Genomic DNA, 22,669 nt, shown 5'->3' with positions numbered 1-22,669 from the left:
TATCAGCTCCTTAGGAGGCCCCTCCTCCTCATCATTTCCCTCTCTTTTTCTAAATATGAGCAAATATTTTTTCAATCTGTTGCAAGCTTCCACATACAAAAGCTCATTATCCCCTCTCACCACCAGATCCCCCACTTTAAAATTGCCTCCCCTTCCCCATACAAAACTTCCCATAGCTGCCTCTTTCTTATTTCTTCATAATCGCTGTAACTCAGTGGAAACCAGATCTGCCTTTCTGCAGTTTCTGGCACCCTTCAAAATACCTTTTAGATAATAAATAAAGTTGAAATGGGTCAACACTCCTTTCCACCATCTGCTCAAGGACAATGATTTACAAATCTTTATCCCCAGGCTTTCAACGGCCATGTCTGTAGCACTAAATACTCACAAGATGTTCTCCATTTTGACATCCCTCAGACTCAGCAAATCTTAACTTGAACTCTTTCTGTCCCCCAGAACAGCTGTTTTCTCCTTTGGACTGTCTTGTGTCTATCAGGATCCACTGTTCTCCCAAGATACTGAGACTCAAAACTTCAAGATCATCTGGGATTCCTTCTTTGGGGCTCACTTTCCAAATCCAACCTGAAAGAAGAGCTGTGTATCTTTTAGTCATATCTAGATCACTTTCTGGGCCCTATAACTTCTGCACAATTTGATGCTGTCCAAGAAGATATCATGAGAGTGTCTCCCGAATGATCAACCGCTGAGGCCAGAAATAAATGCAGCATGACATCATGCTATGGATAGTTTCCTATTTCTAGTTTAAAATAAATCTAAAACATCAGACCACTAGGAAGAGAAAATGGCTTTATAATTTTTCTGTTATCTTTTAAAACAAAGATAATCTTCTCACTCTCCTAGTCATTATAATGTCCATTCCAACATTACTTGTGTATCACTGTATTATTTCATTTCATATTTAAGCTCCTTCTATAGTCCTGAATGTTTGGGGCTAGTAGAGGAAACTAAAGAAGAACCCATAGTTTCCTATTTATTTTCTAATTCTTCTTTAAATGATCCACTTCTCCATTCTCTTTCCACAACTGGGAAAAGACAACAAAACATTTTTAAGCCAATGAGGACAAATCAGTCTCCATTTCTTTATCAGCTAAGAGGGCTAGTTGCATGTGGGTTTGACAAGGAAAGGTGATGACTTGTAGGTCATCCTGAGTTGAAGGCAGAATCAAGGCCAATCTCAAAGCAGGAGTTGGGCATCTGCATGACATTGGCATTGTGGGTAATTAAGGCTTTTTGCATAAAAGTAGCCATTTTGCCAACCTCTCCCAATACTGAAATTCCTGGATGAGCAATTCATAAAGATTATCTGAGGACTTCCACTACTGAAAAAATTTTTTTGGAAAAGTCACTACTGAAATACTACAACTACTGCCCTTATTCTGGAAAAGATCATGGACTTAAGCTATTATTAAAAACTATCTGAGATACAAGCCTATCAGATTGCTCTTTCAACCTTAAGTATAAATGAAAGAAATGATCTTTTGTGTTGAAATATGAGCAGCATTTACTAGAAAGAAAAGGTGAGAGCCAGGAGGATAAAACTATGAGTGGACACAGAGAAATGAAGGAGAGATAGAACAAGGGGGACATTTTTGCCTTGGAAACACAGAACACCCTCCTACCCACCAAAACAACCAAAACAAACAAAAACTTAAAAGAGTAACAAGGAAGTAGAAGAAAAAAGGCAAACAAACAAAGGAAAAAATACAAAGGAAATAACCCAACTCTGGTAAGACTCGTTCATAATATACTCCACAAGGGCTCCAGCTGCTCCTTGCCGTTTATCTTGATAGGGCAGCAGGAGCATCCAAGGAGCACAAACTTCCCCCAGTCCATTCAAGGTAGAAGTGGTTTTGCATCTGCTAAATGGACACAGGGATTCAGCGCCTCTAGGTTGTGGTGGAGACAGCAAGGACAGCAACACATGTAACAGCCTCTACTCATGAGCTGCCCTGCACACACAGGATCATGAAGTCCTCACCCAGTCTGAGAGGTATTGCTCTCCAAATCCTTGCTGTGCAGCTGGAATTCAGTGGTCTGCTGATTGCTCTCCAAATCCTTGCTGTGCAGCTGGAATTCAGTGGTCTGCTGAGTCCCACAGTGAGTCAATGAAAGATAGAGTCAGATTTTGAACCCAAATCCGGGTTCAGCGAAAGCTCATTTCCTCCTCCCTCCCATCCCCCCTGCCTCTTCCAGCTGCTTACAGAGTCTTAGGTAACTGTCCACATCTGCCCTGGGGCTCAGCCAGGACAATGTTCACAGGCAGGAAACAAGGGAGAGGGGGTTAAAACTCCATGGCATGAAAAGTGATTTTCCCATTGTTTATATTTAAATGAGACCCTCTGGACTAAAAGTCTCATTTCCGCACTTTATGTGGATATATGAATTGTTCCAAAATGGGATTCACGTGACATTTACATAGCAACATTAACCCTGAATCTCTCAGTGGAAAAAATCCTGAAAACTGATGCTAATATTCATATTGGCACAGGATAATATGGACAAACCAAAGAAAATGCTTTCTGGTTTGTGTACCTTGTATAAACAGATGTTTAAAACTTTACTTTGCCTACGTTTACCAAGCATATAAATGGACCTAGTTAAACCGAAATTCCATGGAAACCTTTCCAAAGCCCCTAGTTTACTCATCCAGTATAAACACTGTAAATGAATAAAATACAGTGTATTAAACAATTTAAATATAGAATCGTGGTTCCTTAAATTCAAGAAATACAGTATTCCAGCTGCACTGAGAGACCAAAAGTGACTAAAGTCTTTTTTCTTTTTATTGGAAAAGCAATTAATACAGGAAAGTACATAGTATAAAAATGTCCATGTGTCCTCATCCCAGAATTAACTAATATTAACATTCAGCCATATGTGTTCCTAAAATTGTTTTTCATAAAGGGAAAAATAAGGCATACAGAAAATGCTGACATATCTTGTATCCCTCTCCAGTCCCACGTCCCTCTCTCCTTCTCCCCCTTCCCAGAGACAGCTTCTCTTTGGAACTTGATGGGTATCCTTCTAATCCATGTTTTCATAGTTTACTATTTAGCCAGAAACTAAATATAATATTATTGTTTGTGATTTTTAAATTGACCAAAGTGGTCCATTATACGTGGTGCATTCTGTTATTTGCCTTTTATTTTTTTCCTAAACATGGTATCCAGCTTAATACATAAAAATCTTTTATGTTAACTGCCATATCATATCCCATTTTTTAACTATATCAGACTCTATGTACTACCTTTTCAATGATGTTTAATCCTCCCTGCCCCCATCTTTTTCTATTATAAACATGGCTTCTTGAGTACATGTACCTGTTTTTGTAGGGTATATACCCAGGAGTGAAACTGCTGGCTTGTAGGCGTTTGCATTTTCAACTCTGCTAGATAATTGCCAAATTGCTCTCCCAAGTGATTGTACCACTTCACACTCCCACCAGCAGTGCACCAGAGTTCCTGTCTCTAATAGACTTGCTAACGCTTCAAGTTGTCTGATTTTTGAATTTAGGAGTTCAGATTTCCTATTTTGCCAGCCTTTATGTTGTGCATAGGGTTTATCATAGTAGCTTCTGGCAGGCATTTTTATTATTATAAACAAAAACCAGAACATAACCAGCTCTGATACCTCAAAGCCATTTGTAGCAGATATATATTAAACGCATTTGGTTATAATAGAACAAAACAAGTCTTTCTTTTCATAGAGCTTTACTGAATCAAACAATTGTGAGACAATATGCACAGACTTCGAAAAGTATAATTGTTGTTTTATATTAGTTTCCTTTGCTTGCAATATCAACCACTTATTTTTTATCAGTACTTGTCACCACTTCTTCTCTTTTATTTACATTCAGATAATCTTCGCTTAGTACAAAGATTAATCTAACCACCCCTGAGAGATTGCATTAATGTTATAGTAATTATTACATTCATAGTCTTGCAAAACTTTCTGATATGAAGATAAAATGTCAAGCCCAAAGAAAGAAAAAAAGAACAGATGAGACAGCAGGAGGGATGTTACAAAATTCTCTCCCTCTTTCCATGTAGTGTTTCAAGTCAATATTTTCCATTATATCTGGTTGTGATGCTGAAATATATAACATCTCAACTGGTAATATCTGAGTGGCTGATCCATAAAAACGTACTTCTGTGGTTTGATATTGATCTACTTTTCTTTCTCCTTTAGACATATGAATAGGATTACAAGTTCATGAAGAGGGAAAGAAACCCAACTACACAGTGTTTAAAGGTGTCATTCAAAAGACAAATGTAACACTTAGAAGCTTAAGTAAGGAAAAAGAAATATCATGACCCTTCCTATCCTACTTTTTTGTCCTTTGTGGGAGTAAGAATGATGATAGTAGGAAAACACACACACACACACACACACACACACACACACACACACACAAAGAGTTTCAGGAGCCATTGGAAAACATTCAATCTAATGCTTTCATTTTACAATTGGAAAATTTGAGGCATTAAAATAACTTGCTAAGACACACTTTGCACTTCATTACTCTGCCTCTTCTTGTTTTCTGCATGGAAGGGAGGAAGTCACTTCTCCTTTCATGATGAAATGTCTAAACTTGGTTGGCTTCAACTACCCGATCCCTGGAGCCTCACACTCAAATCCACCACATCAATGCATCCTTAAATTTTCCTCTGAAATAGCATTAATGACAGAGGAAAGCAAGCATTCATGGGAGAAATTTCCAATTCTGTTTTGAAAATTCACATGTATTTTGTACTTCATATCATGATACAACTGTTCTTGTTTTAATTTAAAAACACCCCAAATCTTTGAGTAAAATTGATGCATTAAAAGAACTTCCAGAATATTCTTTACTTTTACTTAACAAATATTTATTGAGAACCATTAATGTGCTGAGAAAACAAGAAAAGTCACCATTCCTCTTCACATTCACTGGATAATCACACAGCACATAATTACAAACAATCATACAAAGAATTGGATTGTGTTGTGCGGTGTCTAGAAAAGGAGGACCGAATCAGCCCTGGTGGTCAGGAAAAGTGATGTTTAAGGTAAACATGAGTAGGACGTAGCTTTGAATACTGAGTGGTCATATTCATGAAGTTAAGAGAACCACCAAATAATTTCCAACATGGTCTTTGCTAAAAGATAAGTTACAGGGTTTTTGTAATACACTGGGCTTTTGGTTTTTCTGCATATAATTTTGATTCAAGTAAAAATTAGATTGTTCAAATTACTTATTGTTCTGGAGTTTTGGTATGTTTTTCTCTCCATCAGCATATTGGTAGCCTAAATGTCAGCTCAAAAATCCTGGTGAAAGCAAATCCTGAGGGTGACCCTGGACTGGAAGACTGGGAGGGAAATAACCCAGAAGAAAGGATTACAGGGATGCCCTTGGCAAACTGAACTTAACTGTTTAAGCAACAAAGTCACATCTCTGATATATGGACCACTGTTTCTAATTCTGTAGTGCTCTTTAAAATCCACACTCTGCCCTGCTTTCTCAGTCTCAGTAAAATGGGAATGGCACAATGAAGTTTACTAGTAATTAACTTTCTGAGGTATATATTTTGCTGGACGCTTTTGTCATGTTCTATTATAGAGTTAAAGAGGTCAAACTTTCAACTAATGGTGAAGACTATTTGTTTGTTAAAGATCTGAGATTTTCATTATTTGTAAGAAAATGAGTTAAGAGTGATGAATAAACATGGATGACAATTAGTTGATTCTGTGTTGGGTCCTTGCATGGAACCAGATGGTCTAGTGATGCATATAAAGTAAAGTTCAAAAAGTAAAAGTAAAGTTCAAAAACTTCTTCAGGATTAGCAGCTTAAAATCTAGCTGCTCAGGACTGCATGTTGGTGTCCCTCCTCAAATTCATATGTTGAAGCTCTAATGCCCAATGTGATTGTATTTTGAGGTGGGGCTTTGGAGAGGTAACGGAGGTTTAGATAAATTCATGAGCATGGGACTCTCATCATGAGATTAATTTCTTGTAAGAGGAAGAGACCAGAGCGTTCTCTCCCTTTCTCCTTCTCTCCCAATTTCTCCTGGTTAATTAAAGACATAGTGAGAAGACAGTCATTTGCAAGGCAAGAAGAGGGCCCTTACCAGGAACGAATCTGTTGGCAACTAGATCTAGAATTTCCTGGCATCCAGAAATGTGAGGAAATAAATTTCTATTGTTTTAAGCCACCCAGTCCATGGCATTTTGTTATGGTAACACAAGCTAAGACACTGACTTATTTATTTTTTCTTTTCTTTTAAAAATTAAATTTAAAATAATAATTCTAAGTGGTAAATATTGATTTGATTTGGGTTTCTGAAAATATTTGCACATATGACTGGGAAAAACAGCATGCCATTGTTTCTCAGAGCATTACTTCTTAATTTATGAAAAGTTATGAATTGATTTTACCATTGAAAATGATAGATTTCTGCCCCATTCAACATTAAACGTGTCTCCTGATTTTCATACTAACATACTTCATTTTTTGCATGCTTGGTAAACACCTATAATATTGGTAGGGAGATTTTACCCAGATAACAAAGAGAAAAGATTAGCAAATCATGCTCTTCAACAACGGATGACATGATGCCATGCCAATGCATTCATTGTAACACTGTATTTGGTATAATGAACAAAGAAGTGTTAAAGTTCCTTATAAATGATTATATGAAAAATATCTCCCTGAACTGTGGGAATATCATAGATAAAAAGAAGTATTTAAATATAAATTATTTAATGTGATAAAGATAGAAATTAAAATATCTCCATGAACTCAAATTACTTATTAGCACCTTAGCTTTAAATCACTTATTCGGAAAACTTTATAAGTAACAATAATGTATTAAAGAAATATGAAAGAAGGGGAGGAGCCATTATAGGCTTGCTACCTGGTTTGGAGGCAAAACTATGGCATGGATAATATCCCATTCAGATCCAACCTCCCCTAAAGGATATGAGAAGTTACAAGTCACACATATGAGTAAGAATAAAATACGCTTTGCCTATAAAATCGGCAAAAGTTTGAAATATGCCACTTATTAAGGTTTTTATGATTCTATCAGAGTTCTTAACTGCAGACAACAGAAGCCACTGTAGCTAATTCCAACAGAAATAAAAATGATTAAGATTATTAGATGCTCTGAAAATTAGGAGAAATGGGCTCTAAATTAAGTGTTCCAGAGTAGCTCTCAGAGCCAGGCTTCAGAACCATCCTAATGAGAGAGCCACTACCATCCTGGACCTTGAATCACACTGTCTCTGCCACCCCCCGCATGAGCAAAGCAGGATGCCCTGTGTCTAGCTAAGTCTCTCCTGTAATTCTCTTCTGATACAAGTGTCATATGATTGCCTCTAAATGGCAATTTCCTAGCTACAGAAGAAACTGGGAAGTGTAGTTTTTGAATTCTGCTTTATAACGGAGGGATTCCAATATGTAAAATTATCAAAATATAGAAAATATAGAAAAGGTGTCCAAACCTTTTGAGTTGTTCTAAATGACTCAGTATCCTTTTTGATAAAGATACTGGGAATTGGGTATCCTCATATAATCTTGATAGGACTAGCAATGGGGAAGGATTTTTGAAAAGCAAAGATAATTTTAAATACACATCCACTATGATTAGCTCTTTCACTTCTAGGAAACTACTCTGCAAAACTAACATATGTATAGAAATATGTATAAAGATGCTTGCTGAGGCATTGTTCATAACATTAATAACAGTCAACCTTATTTAAAGGCTTACTGTATCCAGGCACCACTCTAAGTGATTTATAGGTTCTACCTACTTAAAACATACTCAAACCTATGAGTTATGTAAAATTATTAAACCCATTTTACAGTGAAGAGACTAAACCCAGAGAGGTTAAGTACCATGCCTAAGGGGACACAGTTAAACAGAAAGATACTAAATGTTCACCAATATGGTTCATGGGAACTAGGGAACTATGATACCATAGTTAAAAGAATAAGGTAAAACTACTTGTGCTGGTATGAACAGATCTCTAAGACATCATTATAAGGGAAAAAACAATATGATCTCAGCTATATAAAAGATAAATGTGTACATACACATAAATATTCAGGTAAATGTGTGTAAAGGAATAAGAAAAGATGTCCTCCAAACCTCTGACAATAATCAGTTACCTTTAGGGATGGAGGAAGTTCAGAAAAACTTCCATGCTTTGTTCTCTGTGTTTCTGAATCGAAACTTTTATATGAAAATGCATTCTTGGGATACCTGGGTGGCTCAGCCAGTTACACATCTGCCTTCAGCTGAGGTCATGATTTCAGAGTCCTGGGATTGAGCCCTACATCAGGCTCCCTGCCCAGCCGGGAGTCTGTTTCTCCCTCTCCCTTCCCCTCTGTCTCTTCCCCATACTTATGGTTTCTCTCTTTCTCTTGCTAATAAATAAATAAAATCTTTTACAAAGAAAATTCATTCTTACACCTCATGTATCATAAAAATTTAGAAAACATTTTAATGTTTGAATTCTTTTAAGGAAAAGTTCTCAACTAAATGCCTTAAAACTTACAAAAAGTTTCTGAAGTCAATTTGAAAGAAAAATCCATAAATTTGGATTTCTGCCTCAAGGTTCTTCATCACTCACACCTATGCTGGGTAAGAATAGTTTTATAATGTTTTATTTTTATCTTTGTTTAGTTTTTGAATAATGTTACACGACTTGGAAATTTCTCTAATGTTTATGAGGAGAAAGCCCCAGGTGCTAATTTCTTTGCTCCAAATGTCTACAAGTGTCTACAGGCAAGTGTCTACAATGCAATGTCACTTCTTTCCAAACCAGCCAGGAGTGGCTCCTTGGCAAGTTAACCTTGACAAAGCAGCTCTCTACAATTTGTGCCTTTCAGCTCACTGGGAAAGGAATCAACAAGTGTGCTGCCATATTCCATCCTGGTTCTGTAACTACAAAGGTTCTGAACTGTAGCCTGGCCTTAGCTGAGAAGTGCCCATACTGGCATGCAACATGGATGACCAGACATGGTGGCCTTGAGAGATGGCTGATGACACAGAAGGTCACCCTAATCCACCATGATGATAGTCTTTGTGAGGACTCCTTTGTGAGGATTCTTTATGATGACAGGTTGTCACTTATTCCCTTCCATCACCATCTTTTTTTCACCATCAAGCCACTCACCATAGCACATACCCTCCCCAGTGTCCATCACCCAGCCACTCCATCCCTCCTCCTCTCCCCTCTAGCAACCCTCAGTTTGTTTCCTGAGAGTGAGTCTCTTATGGTTTGTCTCCCACTCTGGTTTCATCTTGTTTCATTTTTCCCCTCCCTTCCCCTATGATCCTCTGTCTTGTTTCTCTAATTCCTTGTAACAGTGAGATCATATGATAATTGCCTTTCTCTGACTGACTTATTTCACTTAGCATAATAACCTCTAGTTTAATCCACATTGTTGCAAGTGGCAAGATTTCGATTTTTTTGATGGCTGCATTAATATTTCATTGTGTGTATGTGTGTGTGTACATATATACACGCACATACCACATCTTCTTTATCCATTCATCTGTTGATGGACATCTAGGCTCTTTCCATAGTTTGGCTATTGTGGACATTGCTGGTCTAAACATTCAGATGCATGTGCCCCGTTGGATCACCACATTTGTATCTTAAATACTCAGTAGTGCAATTGCTGGGTCATAGGGTAGCTCTATTTTCAACTTTTTGAGAAAGACTTCTGACATATAGAAATAACTTTAAGATAATAAATGTGTATTTTTTCAAGCTGTTCAATTTGTGGTAATTTGTCATTGCAGCAATAGAAAAATAATACACATAAAATTATGTTAAAAGTCCTTTGTCCTCTTCCTTCTCTATATCCCTTTTCTTTGTAATGTCTTCCAATCTCAAGACTATGTTCCCTTAATTTTTAACTTCTCTGCACTAGAATGTAGGCTCCACGAGGGCAGGAGTTTGGTCTTTTTGATTGATTCATGTATCTCATGGTCCTACTATAGTACCTGTAAAGAACTAAGTAAATAATTGTTAAATTTGAGTTAGGACCACAGACCACCTTTTGAGAACAGTTAAGCATCTCCTGCAAGATATATTTATCACATCATGATGGAGGCATTTGAATAAAATTCACATAAACTCTTTGGTTAGGATTATTCCAAGGTATCTTATGGTTCTTGGTGCTATAGTAAATGGAATCATTCTCTAATCTCTCTTTCTATAGTTTCACTGTTAGTATATAAGAAAACAACTGATTTTTGTGCATTGATTTTGTATCCTGCCACATTACTGAATTGCTCTTTGAGTTCTAGTGATTTGGGGGTGGAGTCTTTTAGGTTTTCCATATAAAGTATCATGTCATCTGCAAAGAGGGAGTTTGACTTCTTCTTTGCCAATTTGAATACCGTTTATACAATAGAATATTACACAGCCATCAGAAAGGATGGATACCCAACTTTTGTATCAACATGAACAGGACTGGAGGAGATTATGCTGAATGAAGTAAGTCAAGCAGAGAAAGTCAATTATCATATGGTTTCAGTTACTTGTGGAACATAAGGAATAACATGAGGACATTAGAAGATGGAAATGAAAAGTGAATTGGGGTAAATCGGAGAGGGAGATGAACCATGAGAGACTGTGGACTCTGAGAAACAAACTGAGGGTTTTGGAGGGGAGGGGATAGGGCATGTGTGAATCTGGAGGTGGGTATTAATGGGGGCACATACAGGGGTGCCTGGGTGGCTCAGTGGGTTAAAGCCTCTGCCTTCGGCTCAGGTCATGATCCCAGGATCCTGGGATTGAGGCCCGTATTGGGCTCCCTGCTCAGCAGGGAGCCTGCTTCCTCCTCTCTCTCTCTGCCTGCTTCTCTGCCTACTTGTGATCTCCATCTGTCAAATAAATAAATAAAATCTTAAAAAAAAAAAAAAAGGAGGACCCATATTGCATGGAGCACTGGGTATGGTACATAAACAATGAATCTTGGAACATTGAAAAAATAAAACAAAATTTAAAAAATAAACAAATTTGAAGTAAAAAAAAATTCACATTAACTTGTATTAGTGACTATTAGAATTGTGTTCTTTGACTAATTTGAGACTTTGGGATAGCAAAGTCTCTGCTTCCTGTACGAGAGATTCTTTCCTGCTAAAAGGTCACTCATATTTGATGATTTAATGAAGCATTAATGTGTGGCCCACACGGAGCTCTCTCAGCCATTGTCTTGAGAACATTTTGTCCCCTGGATCTTGAAACTAAGTTGTGGATATTGGGAAGTAAGTTGGGCTTTATTTTTTACATTTTTTGGAAAAACTATAACAGTCTGGAGTTTTACATTCTTTGTACTTCTGCCTACTAGAAGGAAACAAATAGCAAATAATTTCTGATCCCGCAGTATTTCTAGGTGTATGCTTAAAGTTGAAGAAAAATATCCAATTAAGGAATACTTCCTGGAAAATGGTCCCATGCATTTTGGAGGTCAATCATATTGTGTTCCAAATATATAACTAAATTTGTATCTCGATCAATAAAATAGCCAAATCATTAAAGTTTTCCACTTGGCTTTTCTAAATAGTCTAGCTTGGTTTGCTCTGAATGCGTAAACTAGTGAGATAAAAAACAAAACCTACTCTTATCTTTGCACTATAGATCTGATTCCTCCTGGAATGCTTTAAAAAGTGGCAATTATTAGATACTAGGAATATTCTTCAGAAGGGTGATTGCTGGTTTCCTTTTTGGGTGGCTCAGTCATTAAGCATTTGCCTTCTGCTCAGGTCATGATCCCAGAGTCCTGGTATCCAACCCCAAGGTCAGTCTTCCCTGCTCAGTGGGGAGTCTACTTTTCCCTCTGTGTCCCCTATCCCCCCCACTCACGCTCTTTCTTGCTCACACTCTCTTGCTTTCTCCCCCAAACAAATAAATAAAATCTTTAAAAAAAAAAAAAGGTGCTCGTGCCTTTGCTACCTTGCATTTGAGATTTGCAAAACTACTACTGTGCCACGTGTTTATCTTTTGAGTCTGAGCTCTAAGATCCGATGTCCTCTGTCTTCATCCACTCAATCTCATAGCTCATTCCCCTCCTTATGACCCTCTCCCATCACAACCTCTACCACGCTATGCTGCAATCCTATGCTGCAGTTATCTGTTTCCTTGGCTGTTCCCTACTAACCCATATCATTCCCCATTTTTACCATTTCCCCATTTCTCCCCCATTTCTATGGCATATGCCACATAGTTCTAAGTGGGCGCTTGGCAGTGAATTCTTTGACTGATCATGGATGATGGAAGGGAAGGTGATGCATCTTTGGAGGTTGGGCCATAAGGAGGCAGAGAAATTTTACAGAGCCTGATACCTAGGAGTTACGTAAGAGAGAGGTAGGTACTCTGATCCCTGTATGGCTTTATAATAACCATAACCTCTTCTCTGTCCTGGTCCATCTTGAAGTGAGAAATAAGAGAAAAATTAGTCTCAATGAGATACTTATTAAAAGAGTAATTCCTGGGAGCCTGCGTGGCTCAGATGGTTAAGCGTCTGCCTTTGACTCAGGTCATGATCCTGGGGGTCCTGGGATCGAGTTCCACGTCAGGCTCTCTGCTCAGGAGGGAGCCTGTTTCTCTCTCTGCCTCTGCCTCTCATGAATGAATAAAAAATAAACAAATAAAAGAATAATCCCTTTTATACATGGGAGTAATCAGCTCAAAGAAATTACAAGTTGTTCTAGTCACACACATCTATCAAATCATTGACAAAAGGAGAATGAGACAAGTTTTGGCCCAGCACTTCATTCAGATCATTCTTCCTTAGGTAGCTTTACCCTGGGAAAATGTACCTGTAAAGGGAAATCAGAGAGCCCCCATGAATACCTGGACAGTCTGGTCACCTCTGTACTCTAGGGCAAGTACTATATCTACCTCATTTCACTTCGCTCTATCCATCCCCTGTAGTACACTAAAGATCACAGAGGCAAAGCAACGTGTCCTGGCTCACACAGATACCCAGCGGCAGGCTTATAATTTGACCCTGGGTTTTTATGACTCCAACCCAGGAGGCTTCCATAATAACGTGCTGCTTCCAATAAAAAGAAGAATCACCAAAGTCCTGGCTGCAAAATAGCATGATTTGAATCATCAGACATTGGTAGAACAGAAGAAATTTTCCACTAACCATGAAAAACAAGAGCAGTAGCATTAAGATTATACTGGAATGCTCAGGATATGGTGACTGCAAAGACTTTGGTTAATTTAGCTAATAACAACTCCAGTTTATCCATGCAAAGTCTTCTTGGATTGAGGAGAAATGTCTCTTTCAGCCTAGAAGAGAATTATTTCCCTTCACAAGCCCTTTACCACTATTTGGCAATTGTATGAAAGAGAAAACCATCCAGAAGAGCAATGATATAACCTTCACTAACTGACCGCTTACTGTATGTCTGGACCCAAGTGCTTCATAATAACCAGTGTCTCACTCAATCCACCTAACAATGCTATGAAGTAAATCTCTCCATTTTGAATGTCAAAACTGCGAGTAAGTTCATTTGCCTAAGTTTGCACAAAGTAAATACCAACTTCTAGGTTTGACTCAGCCTCACCTCCCCTAAAGTGCATGCTTTTAAATCCCTACACTTCATTGTCTCTACCTTCAATGAGGCAACTAAGTACAACCACAAATGAGGACTCATTGAGATAGCCAGTATATTTAAACCAGTGTCTATTAATCTTTTTATATGGCCTCTTTCTCTGGATTTTCAGAGAAAAGCTTTAGAAAAGAGATAAAGGTTGTATGGAGAGTACAGAGGACCTTGTTTTGCAAACTTTGGCAAAAGAAAAAAAGCTTTAGCTTCTGTATTTATGTCTCCTGCAAGTGAGAACTGCTCCTCTGGGAGAGGCCATCTTTCAAGGAGAGAAACACCTGAAAAGAAATCAATTCCCAAAGGGCAATCGATTCAGGGGTTAAAGAGCAATGGCCATCCCTGCTTGGTGTCCTAGAATTATTACCTATCTCTCTGGGAACTCAATGATGTCTCAGAGATGGCCTGGCTTGATTGAATAAACTGATGAGTTCATTTCCTAATCCCAATGAAAAGCATCAATCATTCTCTCTCTCTAACTCCTCAAATCAGCATTTGCTGAGCACATACTATGTGTCAGGTGCTTAAGAGAAACGGAAAGAAAACAAACCAAATCTCTTGAATCATGCTTTCATGAAACTTAATCTAAGTGAGGGAGTCCATTATTTATCCAAGAACTGCACTGATAGATCAACATTAATGAACTATGATGCAGAGTTTGAAGGGAAGGGTTGACGTCATAGGACACTGTGTAGGAATGCAAATGGGCCTAGACTGGGATCAGGGACTGCTTCAGTGAGGAAGTAAAGATTTGAGCTAAGATCTGAATGTGGTGAAAGTGAGATACTTCATGTGCAGAGGACATATGGCAGGAGGCAGCAAGGCACAGACATACAGTCTGAGACAAGGGGGAGTCAGGCCACCAGTGTGGGTCCTGCAGCCCTCACTAAGGACCTCTGCCACTGCTTCCAAAGCCCTACATGAGCCCTGATTGAATACAGGTGTTGGGGAGGGATAACATGAACACATCTCCATTCCGACCTCCGCCAGGACTGCGTATCTAAAATGATGGTTAGCTCTGAGTTTCAGGTTAGCCAAGAAGGGGACCCTAGACAAGCTCTCTTCCCATCAGACTTAGCTCTCCTTTTCTTTGTAATCTTTTGGGGGCCTAAAGGCAGGCATTTTTTTAAAAACCACATTCATCAAAGCACTTGGGATCCCAGAAATAAGATCAGACAACAATAAAAAAAAAAAAAAGGCAGTTTATGCTTCCTTGGGCTTTATTAGATTGTGACTAGGTACTATGCTGAGCATTTTACATGAATTATCTTATTGAATTTGCTCAGCAAACTTGTAATAGAGGTCGAGAATTCAAAAAGCAGAAACTGTGGCTAGTGGAAACCAACACAAGTAAATTTACATTGTGGAGATCTGAGAAGAGGCTTTAAAATGTTTGACCAGTTTCTGCAGGAATACCAAGCCGTGGTTGGCTGTCATAGTTAATTATGCATGTGGAAAGGGCTTTCTGAAGCCATTAGGAACATCCACCCACAGACCTTTCTCTTTTTGATGTCAGGGGCAGATTCTATCCTACTCAAGGTGAGTGTACAGTCTGCACATCAGGGATAATCATAATGCTCTGCATTTGTACAGAACAGGCTGTTTCCAAATGGCTTTGCATTCAATGGTGAGGTCACCCTCAGGGCCTTCCTCTCCTGGGCAGCAGGATTTGCTGCCTCCCTACCATTAGTCAGGCCTCTTGATTCAAAGATAGAAAACCAGCTCAAACTGGCAGTGGGAGAAAGGAAAATGATTGGCTTACATAACTGAAAAGCTTGGGGGAGTCAGGCTCCAGGCTCAGCCTGTTCTCAGCTCACTCACCAGTCTCATCCATATCTCTCTTCTCTCCATGCTCCCTCTGAGTGTACCCCTCCCTGGTCCTTCAACAAGACTTATGTGCATGTGCCTTCTAATCATCAAAGATGCTGCTCAGGCCTCTCCCTCCACATGGACTGATCCCTACTCATTTCTCCCCCTGCCTCCATGACTACAAATAAAATTATTGAGCACATATTATTGAGCACATAGGGAATCTTTGAAGAGGATGCCCCTCTAATGACCACACTTCTGACAGTCATACCGTGTTTGGTCCTCTCCCTGAGTCTGGGCCAGCACTGAACTCACTTCTACCAGTAGGATACAGCAACAGTGGCTCTATTCTCGAGTCCCACCCTGGCCTTACAAAAGCATGGAAGCTTCTATTTCTGCTTTTGAGATCTCTTAAGTACCATTTAAGAAGTCCAGCTGGAGAAACCACACAGATAGGCTGTTTGGAGTAGAAGAGCCACTGGAACTGCATGGACAGACAGGTTCACTTGTCCCAGCCGTCCCTGCTGAGTCCAAGTCTTCCCACTGCCCCTGCCAAGGGACCAGAGATCTGAGTGAGCCCTCTTAGGTCTTCCTGCCCTTTGGAGCCTCTAGACGACTAAAGCTGAAACCAAATGACACGTGAAGCAGGATAATTGTCAGTGGAGTTGCCCCAAACCCTAGAATGATGAAAAATAATAAACAGTTGTAATTTTAGGCTACTGACATTTGGAGTAGATTGTTACATGGCAATGATAACTGAAACTGAGCATTTTCCAGATCCTGGGCTAGTTCTGCATTTATAATTATAAATACAATATGCACGGTCCATAGCCTCCCACAACTACTCCATCCTCCCAGGCTCACTCTTCTCGAGGACATTTCCTGACTTTGCTTATCAAATGAGCTGACCCTCTAATAAGCTCTAACAATACTCTTTAGTTCTCCATCGTCGCCCTTTGCACGCTCAGAAGTAACTTATTTATTTCATGTCTGTTTTCATGTCTGGTAGGGTGTAAGCATGTCTAACTCACCAGTGAATCATCTGCACCCTGTGTATCACCTGAGGCATGACAGATGCCCTGTTGGGTTTGTTGGTCAAGGGACTGGCAGTAGCCTCCCTCTAGTCTGCTTTTTTATGTTGGAGAAGATGCTGGGATAATGAGTCCTTCAATTCCCACAGGACAACTGTGAGAAGACAAGTCCCTTTTTAAGGGGTTTGGAATGCTCAAGTCCTACAAGAGTCATCTGAACCTAAAAGATCCTTTTACAACAAGGATCTTTTGCTTATTTTCATTTGGAAATTATATGCACCACAGTTTCCTGGTTTTTGTGACTTTCTCCATGTACTTCCTTCAAAAGACCTTAACCTACTAGCACCTTTTTCATCCCTCCTCAAAACCTTCAAAAGCTTATAGTTGTTATGAAGGAGGATAAAAGAGCAGAAAAGAGTAGTTTTGGGTAAGTTTTAGAGGCATAAGTAGGTAGAATGCTCAATTTCCAAAGGAGCACAGATTACAGATTTAGAGTCAGCTAAACTGGCACAAAACAAGGACTAGAGCCCTTTCTTTTCACTGTGGGACCTGGGACCTTCTCTGTCTTAAATCAGCAAACTCATCTGGGGTTGAAAGCACTTCCTGTTAGTTGGCTCCAAATCAGCTATTCCTCTGGCCCAGATTCCATTCTCTCATGTGACTGGAAACTTAATGCAACTTTGCTGAAGCAGTTCTAAGAGTATGCTGGAGAAACAGCCTTATCAGCCAAGAACATTTACATGTGGTTTGGATTTAATATATGTGTTAAATTTAAAATATCTTCTCTCTACTGGTTGATGGGTCATTAAGCCTTCTACTGTTTGCTAAAGGCTAAGGCTTTTCTCTGTGACTATTTCTTAACTGCCATAGCAGCTGAAGAAGTCACAAACTATGTGACATAATCCAGTGCCACAGAAAGGATAATAAAATTAACAACCTTTCATATAATAGCAATAGGAAAAGTATTATGTGATTTAGTGAAAAAAATAATGAAAGGTAGCAATACAAATATGGCACCGTGATTCCAGTCAGTGTTGTCTTATACTAGCTGCATGATTTGGGAAAAATTACTTCTCTTTGAACCTCAATTTCCTTATTGACAAAATGGAAACAATCATTTCTATCTCATTGGTATCTTGTAAGAAGAAAAAAGAAATATGTTCATTCACTCATTATCTATCCATCAACAAATTTATGAGTTGCCCTCTAAGTATCAGGTACTGTTTTAGTCACAAAAATCCCTATTTTTTTTTTAAGATTTTATTTATTCATTTGACAGACAGAGATCACAAGTAGGCAGAGAGGCAGGCAGAGAGAGAGAGGAGGAGGAAGCAGGCTCCCCTCTGAGCAGAGAGCCCGATGCAGGGCTCAATCCCAGGACCCTGAGATCATGACCTGAGCTGAAGGCAGAGGCTTTAACCCACTGAGCCAGCCAGGCACTCCAAATCCCTACTCTTAAGTAACCATACCTTTACGTGTGTCTGTGCGTACACACATGAACAGAAGACACAACCAATAAACAAGTATATTAACTGAGGTCTCCACAGGAAATAGATGGCTCAGTCAAGCAGGGAAATTGATTGGTGAGAGTTTGATGAGGAGGCTGATTAGAAAAAATGTTATAGGATAAAGGGAAACCAACAAGGTCTGGTGAAGTACCCGGGGCTCTAAGCAACAGAGAGCTGCTACCTCTCTGGCCTCAGGGATTAGAGGAAGGAAGCAGTCACAAGAACCCAGTGAGAGATGCCTGTAGCTATGAATGGGAAGAGCATTGTCCAGTAGGAGGTGTGGCCCTGGGAAAAGAAAGAGAGACAGGACCAAAAAGAGGCATAGCAGAAAGGGAGACAGGGAGTTAACACTTCCATCGTGCTCTCCTCCCATGATCCTGTCTCCCACCAGGACCCACCACTGGCTGAACCGAACCAGAATATAGAAGGCCAGGGGCCAGAATGTCCATCTGCTACAGTCTACAGTGAGCATCCCAAGGCACAGAGTGAGTGCAGAAGAGTAGACAGTGAATCAGGAAGGGCAAAAGAAAATCTAGCACAAGTTAATATGTAATCTCTCAAAGACGGTGGGAGGTGCCATGGAGAAAAATACAACAGGGTATGAGGAATAGGAGACATGCAGCAGATAGGACATTCCCATGCTATTTTATATGGGATGGTCAGGAAAGACCTACATAAGGAGGTGGCATTGGATTGGAAGTGAGAGACTGAGACATGTGTTTCATCAGAGGAAGAACTTTTCAGGCCTAGAAAACAGTAGGTGTTCCTGAGATGGGAACATACTCAGCGTATTCAAGGAATGATAAACAGGCTAAAGTGGTTGGAGTAGGGTAAGGAGACAGTGAAAGAAAATGCAGTCAGAGAGCCAGAATGTGTATGGCGTCTTGGGCTTTTATGTAATCTTGATAGGAAGCCACTGGAAGGCTGTGAGCAGAGAAATAAATGATCAGGCTTATATTTAAATATAAAATGTATCTATTAATGATGAGAATTAACTAAAGGAGAATAAGACTGGGCCAGGAGGACCATTTAGAAGTCCATGGCAATAATCCCAGACCCAAGGACAATAGCTTGGATCAGGTGGATGTTGAGAAAGTATGAGAAATGAGTGTATTCTTAGTATATTTTGAAGGTAAAGAAGACAAGATTTTCTAAAGAATTTAATAAGGATTATGAGCTAAAGAGAAGAGTTAAGAATAACTTCAAGGATTTGGACATAAGCAGCCAGAATGATGAAGTTGCCGTTCGCTGAAATCAAGAAGCCTGGGGAAGCAGCAGGTATGAGGTGCATGAAACGCTGTAAATGATCAGTGCACCACCTTTACCACTGCCTTGATACCAATTCAACTGACAATATTCCTACTATAAGTAAAGCATGACTCAAATACCTTCCATCTTCCCCATTGGGAACTCTTCCTGGGCTTTAAGAATCATTCTAGCTCATCCACATCAGTCATATATCAATCTGCTTCCCTGTCCTTCACATTTATCATGTTGTCCTTGTCGCTTCTACCTTATCCCGTCACATTCGGTTTGCATTTTTTTCTTTACCTGGGTCCCCTACCTTTGGCCTGTAGTGACTCAACCCAGCTTTGAAAGTTCAGCCCAGTTCTCACATAACCCATGAAAATTCCTTTGATATTCACCCACCAGGGATAAAAGGAAGGTTCATAAATTATGGAAGTTTGTAATATTCCTTCTCCAAGAGTGAAGATTCCTGTTCACTAGGTGAGGACCAGAGGTTTCTTTTGGAGGTCAGAGGTCAAAAAATTGGCAGAACAAAATACAGAACTGTGGAATAGAAAGGGGTTAAACTGCTTCATATACTAAAGAGTAAAGATCAAGGAAATATAAACAGTTAAGAGTACATGAAAGTGGGAAAAATATATACTATATATAATACATATGACTGTTTTCCAGAGAGGAAGATAGAATGAGGTGGAGAGGGAAACTGGAATGATGTTTGTGAGAGTGACTGAGACTGAAAAAGGACAGAAAAAGAAGATTCTCTAAAAAGTGTTGATGTTTAAGAATGCACTCCATCTTTTTGCTGCTGCTACTGTTTTGATTTGTTTTGTTTTACTTGATCATATTGAGTAATATCATTTATCCCCCAGCAGGTTAGCTGTGTATTTAAATAAAATTCTGTGATTAAACTAACCATGTGGAATCCTTGTTTTAAGATTACCGAGTGATCGGGGCACCTGGGTGGCTCAGTGGGTTAAAGCCTCTGCCTTCGGCTCAGGTCATGATCCCAGGGTCCTGGGATCGAGCCCCACGTCGGGCTCTCTGCTCAGTGGGGAGCCTGCTTCCTCCTCTCTCTCTCTCTGCCTGCCTCTCTGCCTACTTGTAATCTTTGCCTGTCAAATAAATAAACAAAATCTTAAAAAAAAAAAAAAAGATTACCAATTGATCAGGGTCAGTCTCAGTGAGAAGGTAACACTGTAGCAATAATGTAAACAGGAAGCAAGTGAGTAGCCATCTGACAGACATCTAAGCAAAGAGAACTCCAGGTAGAGGGAAAGGCCTGAACAAGGATTGTATGTGCTTGAAAAAATAGCAAGAAGGGTGGGGACCATTAGAGAGCCTCAGCATGAGTGAAGAGTAGAGAAGTTCTAGATGAATTAGAGGAGCATTGGACCAGATCACATAGGTACCAAAGGACCTTAAAAGGACTCTGGCTTTTCTTCTGAATGGGAAACCATCATAATTTGGAACAGACATGGTCTGCCTTATGGACTCAGAGCCATCACATCATGAACTGAGAATAGACCCTGGAGGTGGAAACAAGGCTACCAATAGGAAGACCAGTTAAGGGCACCTGGGTGGCTCAGTTGGTTAGGCAACTGCCTTTGGCTCAGGTCATGATCCTGGGGAGTCCCGGGATCGAGTTCCCCATCGGGCTCCCAGCTCCATAGGGAGTCTGCTTCTCCCGCTGACCTCTCTCTTCGTATGCCCTCGCTCGCTCTCTCTCAAAAAAAAAAAAAAAAAAAAAAAAAAGGAGGAAGACCAGTTAAGAGGCCAGGGTAGCAACCCAGGAATCCAGACCTTAGCAGTAACAGTGGACATAATGAAAAATGGTCAGCTTCTGGACACATTTTTAAGGTAAATCCAATAGGATTTATAACAAAGTATTTTGAGAATCTTGGAGGAAGGATGACAACTCCAAGGTTTTTGGTCCTAGTAACCAGAAGAATGCAGTTACTGCTAACTAAGAGGGAGAGGTACCAGTGGGATAGGTTTTTGTCATGAGGGATGAGGCTGGGGGAGGGGTGGTGAGAAGAGGAATTTAATTATGACTAAACTTCTTGTCAGATTTGAGAAATCTTTTAAATCTCATGATGAAGATCTGTAGTAGGCAGCTGGGCATATAACTATAGGGTCCAGCAGAGAGGTCTAGATGGAGAAGTAAGTTTGGGAATCATTGGCCTATAGTTGGTATTTAAAGTCATGACATGGGATTGGCTCACCCAAGTTGTGAGTATAGGTATAGAAGAAAGAAAACCATACATACTTAAAGCTGAGCTTTGAGCATCCCAATGGTAAAAGGTCAGACTGATGATGAGGAAGCAGCATACCATCTACTTTCTTTCTTATTCCTTCAAAGAATTCAGGAAAACACTGAACATATGGGAGGTGGCTAATACTACATGTTGCTTGGTGAGACCTTGTTTTTTGTTTTGTTTTGTGTCGTTTCTTCCAATATTTTATTTAAATTGTACTTAGTTAACATATAGTATAGTATTTGTTTCAGAGGTAGAGTTGAGTAATTTATCAGTTGCATATAACATCCAGTGTTACAAGTGTCCTCCTTAATGCCCATCATCCAGTTACCCCATTCCCCCACCCTTCTTCCCTCCAGTGACCCTCAATTTGTTCCCTATTGTTCAGAATCTCTTATGGTTTGCCTCCTTTTCTGTTTTTATCTTATTTTATTTTTCCTTCCCTTCCTCTACGTTCATCTGTTTTATTTCTTAAATTCTGCTTGTTCTCCAACAGCCAGACAGAAGAGCTACAGATTTCAAATGACTGGTGAAGGGCTGTAATACCAGTTTCAATATGTATATGTCTGTATGGGGGGGAGGGTTAGGGGAAAGTGTCCCCACATCACCAAGTAATTCCCAGACATTAGCTGGGTATCATACAACTCAACTCAATTTTGACTAACTACCTGGAAAACAGCAGCAGAACCCACATGTTAAGAGCTAAATCCCGCAAAGCTATCCCCCTCCTCCTTCAGACACCAGTCACAAGTCCAAGTTATTACCTCTACTTCTAACTGACTGCTATAAATCAGAGGTTCCCATAACTCCCTCCCTGGGTTTGATTAATTTTCCAGAACAGCTTGCAGAACTCAGAGAAACATTTTACATCACTAGATTACTGGTTTATTACAAAAGGGTATAACTCAGAAATAGCCAGATGGAAGAGATGTATAAGGCATAATACGGGGAAAGGGCAAGGAGCTACCACACTGTCTCCAACATGCCACTCTCCCCAAAACTCCCCATGCTTACCCACCCAGAAGCTCTTTGAATCCAGTCCTTTTCCTTTGGAGGAAAGTCCAAGGGAGACTTCATTGCATAGGCATGATGGCTTAAATCACTGGCCATTGGTGACTGGTTCAACCTCCAGCTCCTTTCCCCTTCCCAGAGGTCAGGAGAGTGGGAATGAAAGTTCTGA

At 39.7% G+C, this 22,669-nt stretch overlaps 1 long non-coding RNA gene across 1 annotated transcript; it reads left to right on the top strand.

Annotated features, from left to right (window-relative positions):
* The first annotated feature begins 19,424 nt into the window (after window positions 1-19,424).
* LOC116585615 lies at window positions 19,425-21,948 on the top strand. The gene is made up of 3 exons (XR_004283725.1): window positions 19,425-19,438; window positions 21,040-21,041; window positions 21,791-21,948. It is a non-coding gene; the product is annotated as an uncharacterized LOC116585615 (long non-coding RNA).
* The last annotated feature ends 721 nt before the right edge of the window (window positions 21,949-22,669 follow it).

Source organism: Mustela erminea, chromosome 3 (genome assembly GCF_009829155.1).
Source record: "Mustela erminea isolate mMusErm1 chromosome 3, mMusErm1.Pri, whole genome shotgun sequence".
NCBI lineage: Eukaryota > Metazoa > Chordata > Mammalia > Carnivora > Mustelidae > Mustela > Mustela erminea.
This window is presented reverse-complemented; position numbering and strand designations above follow the sequence as displayed.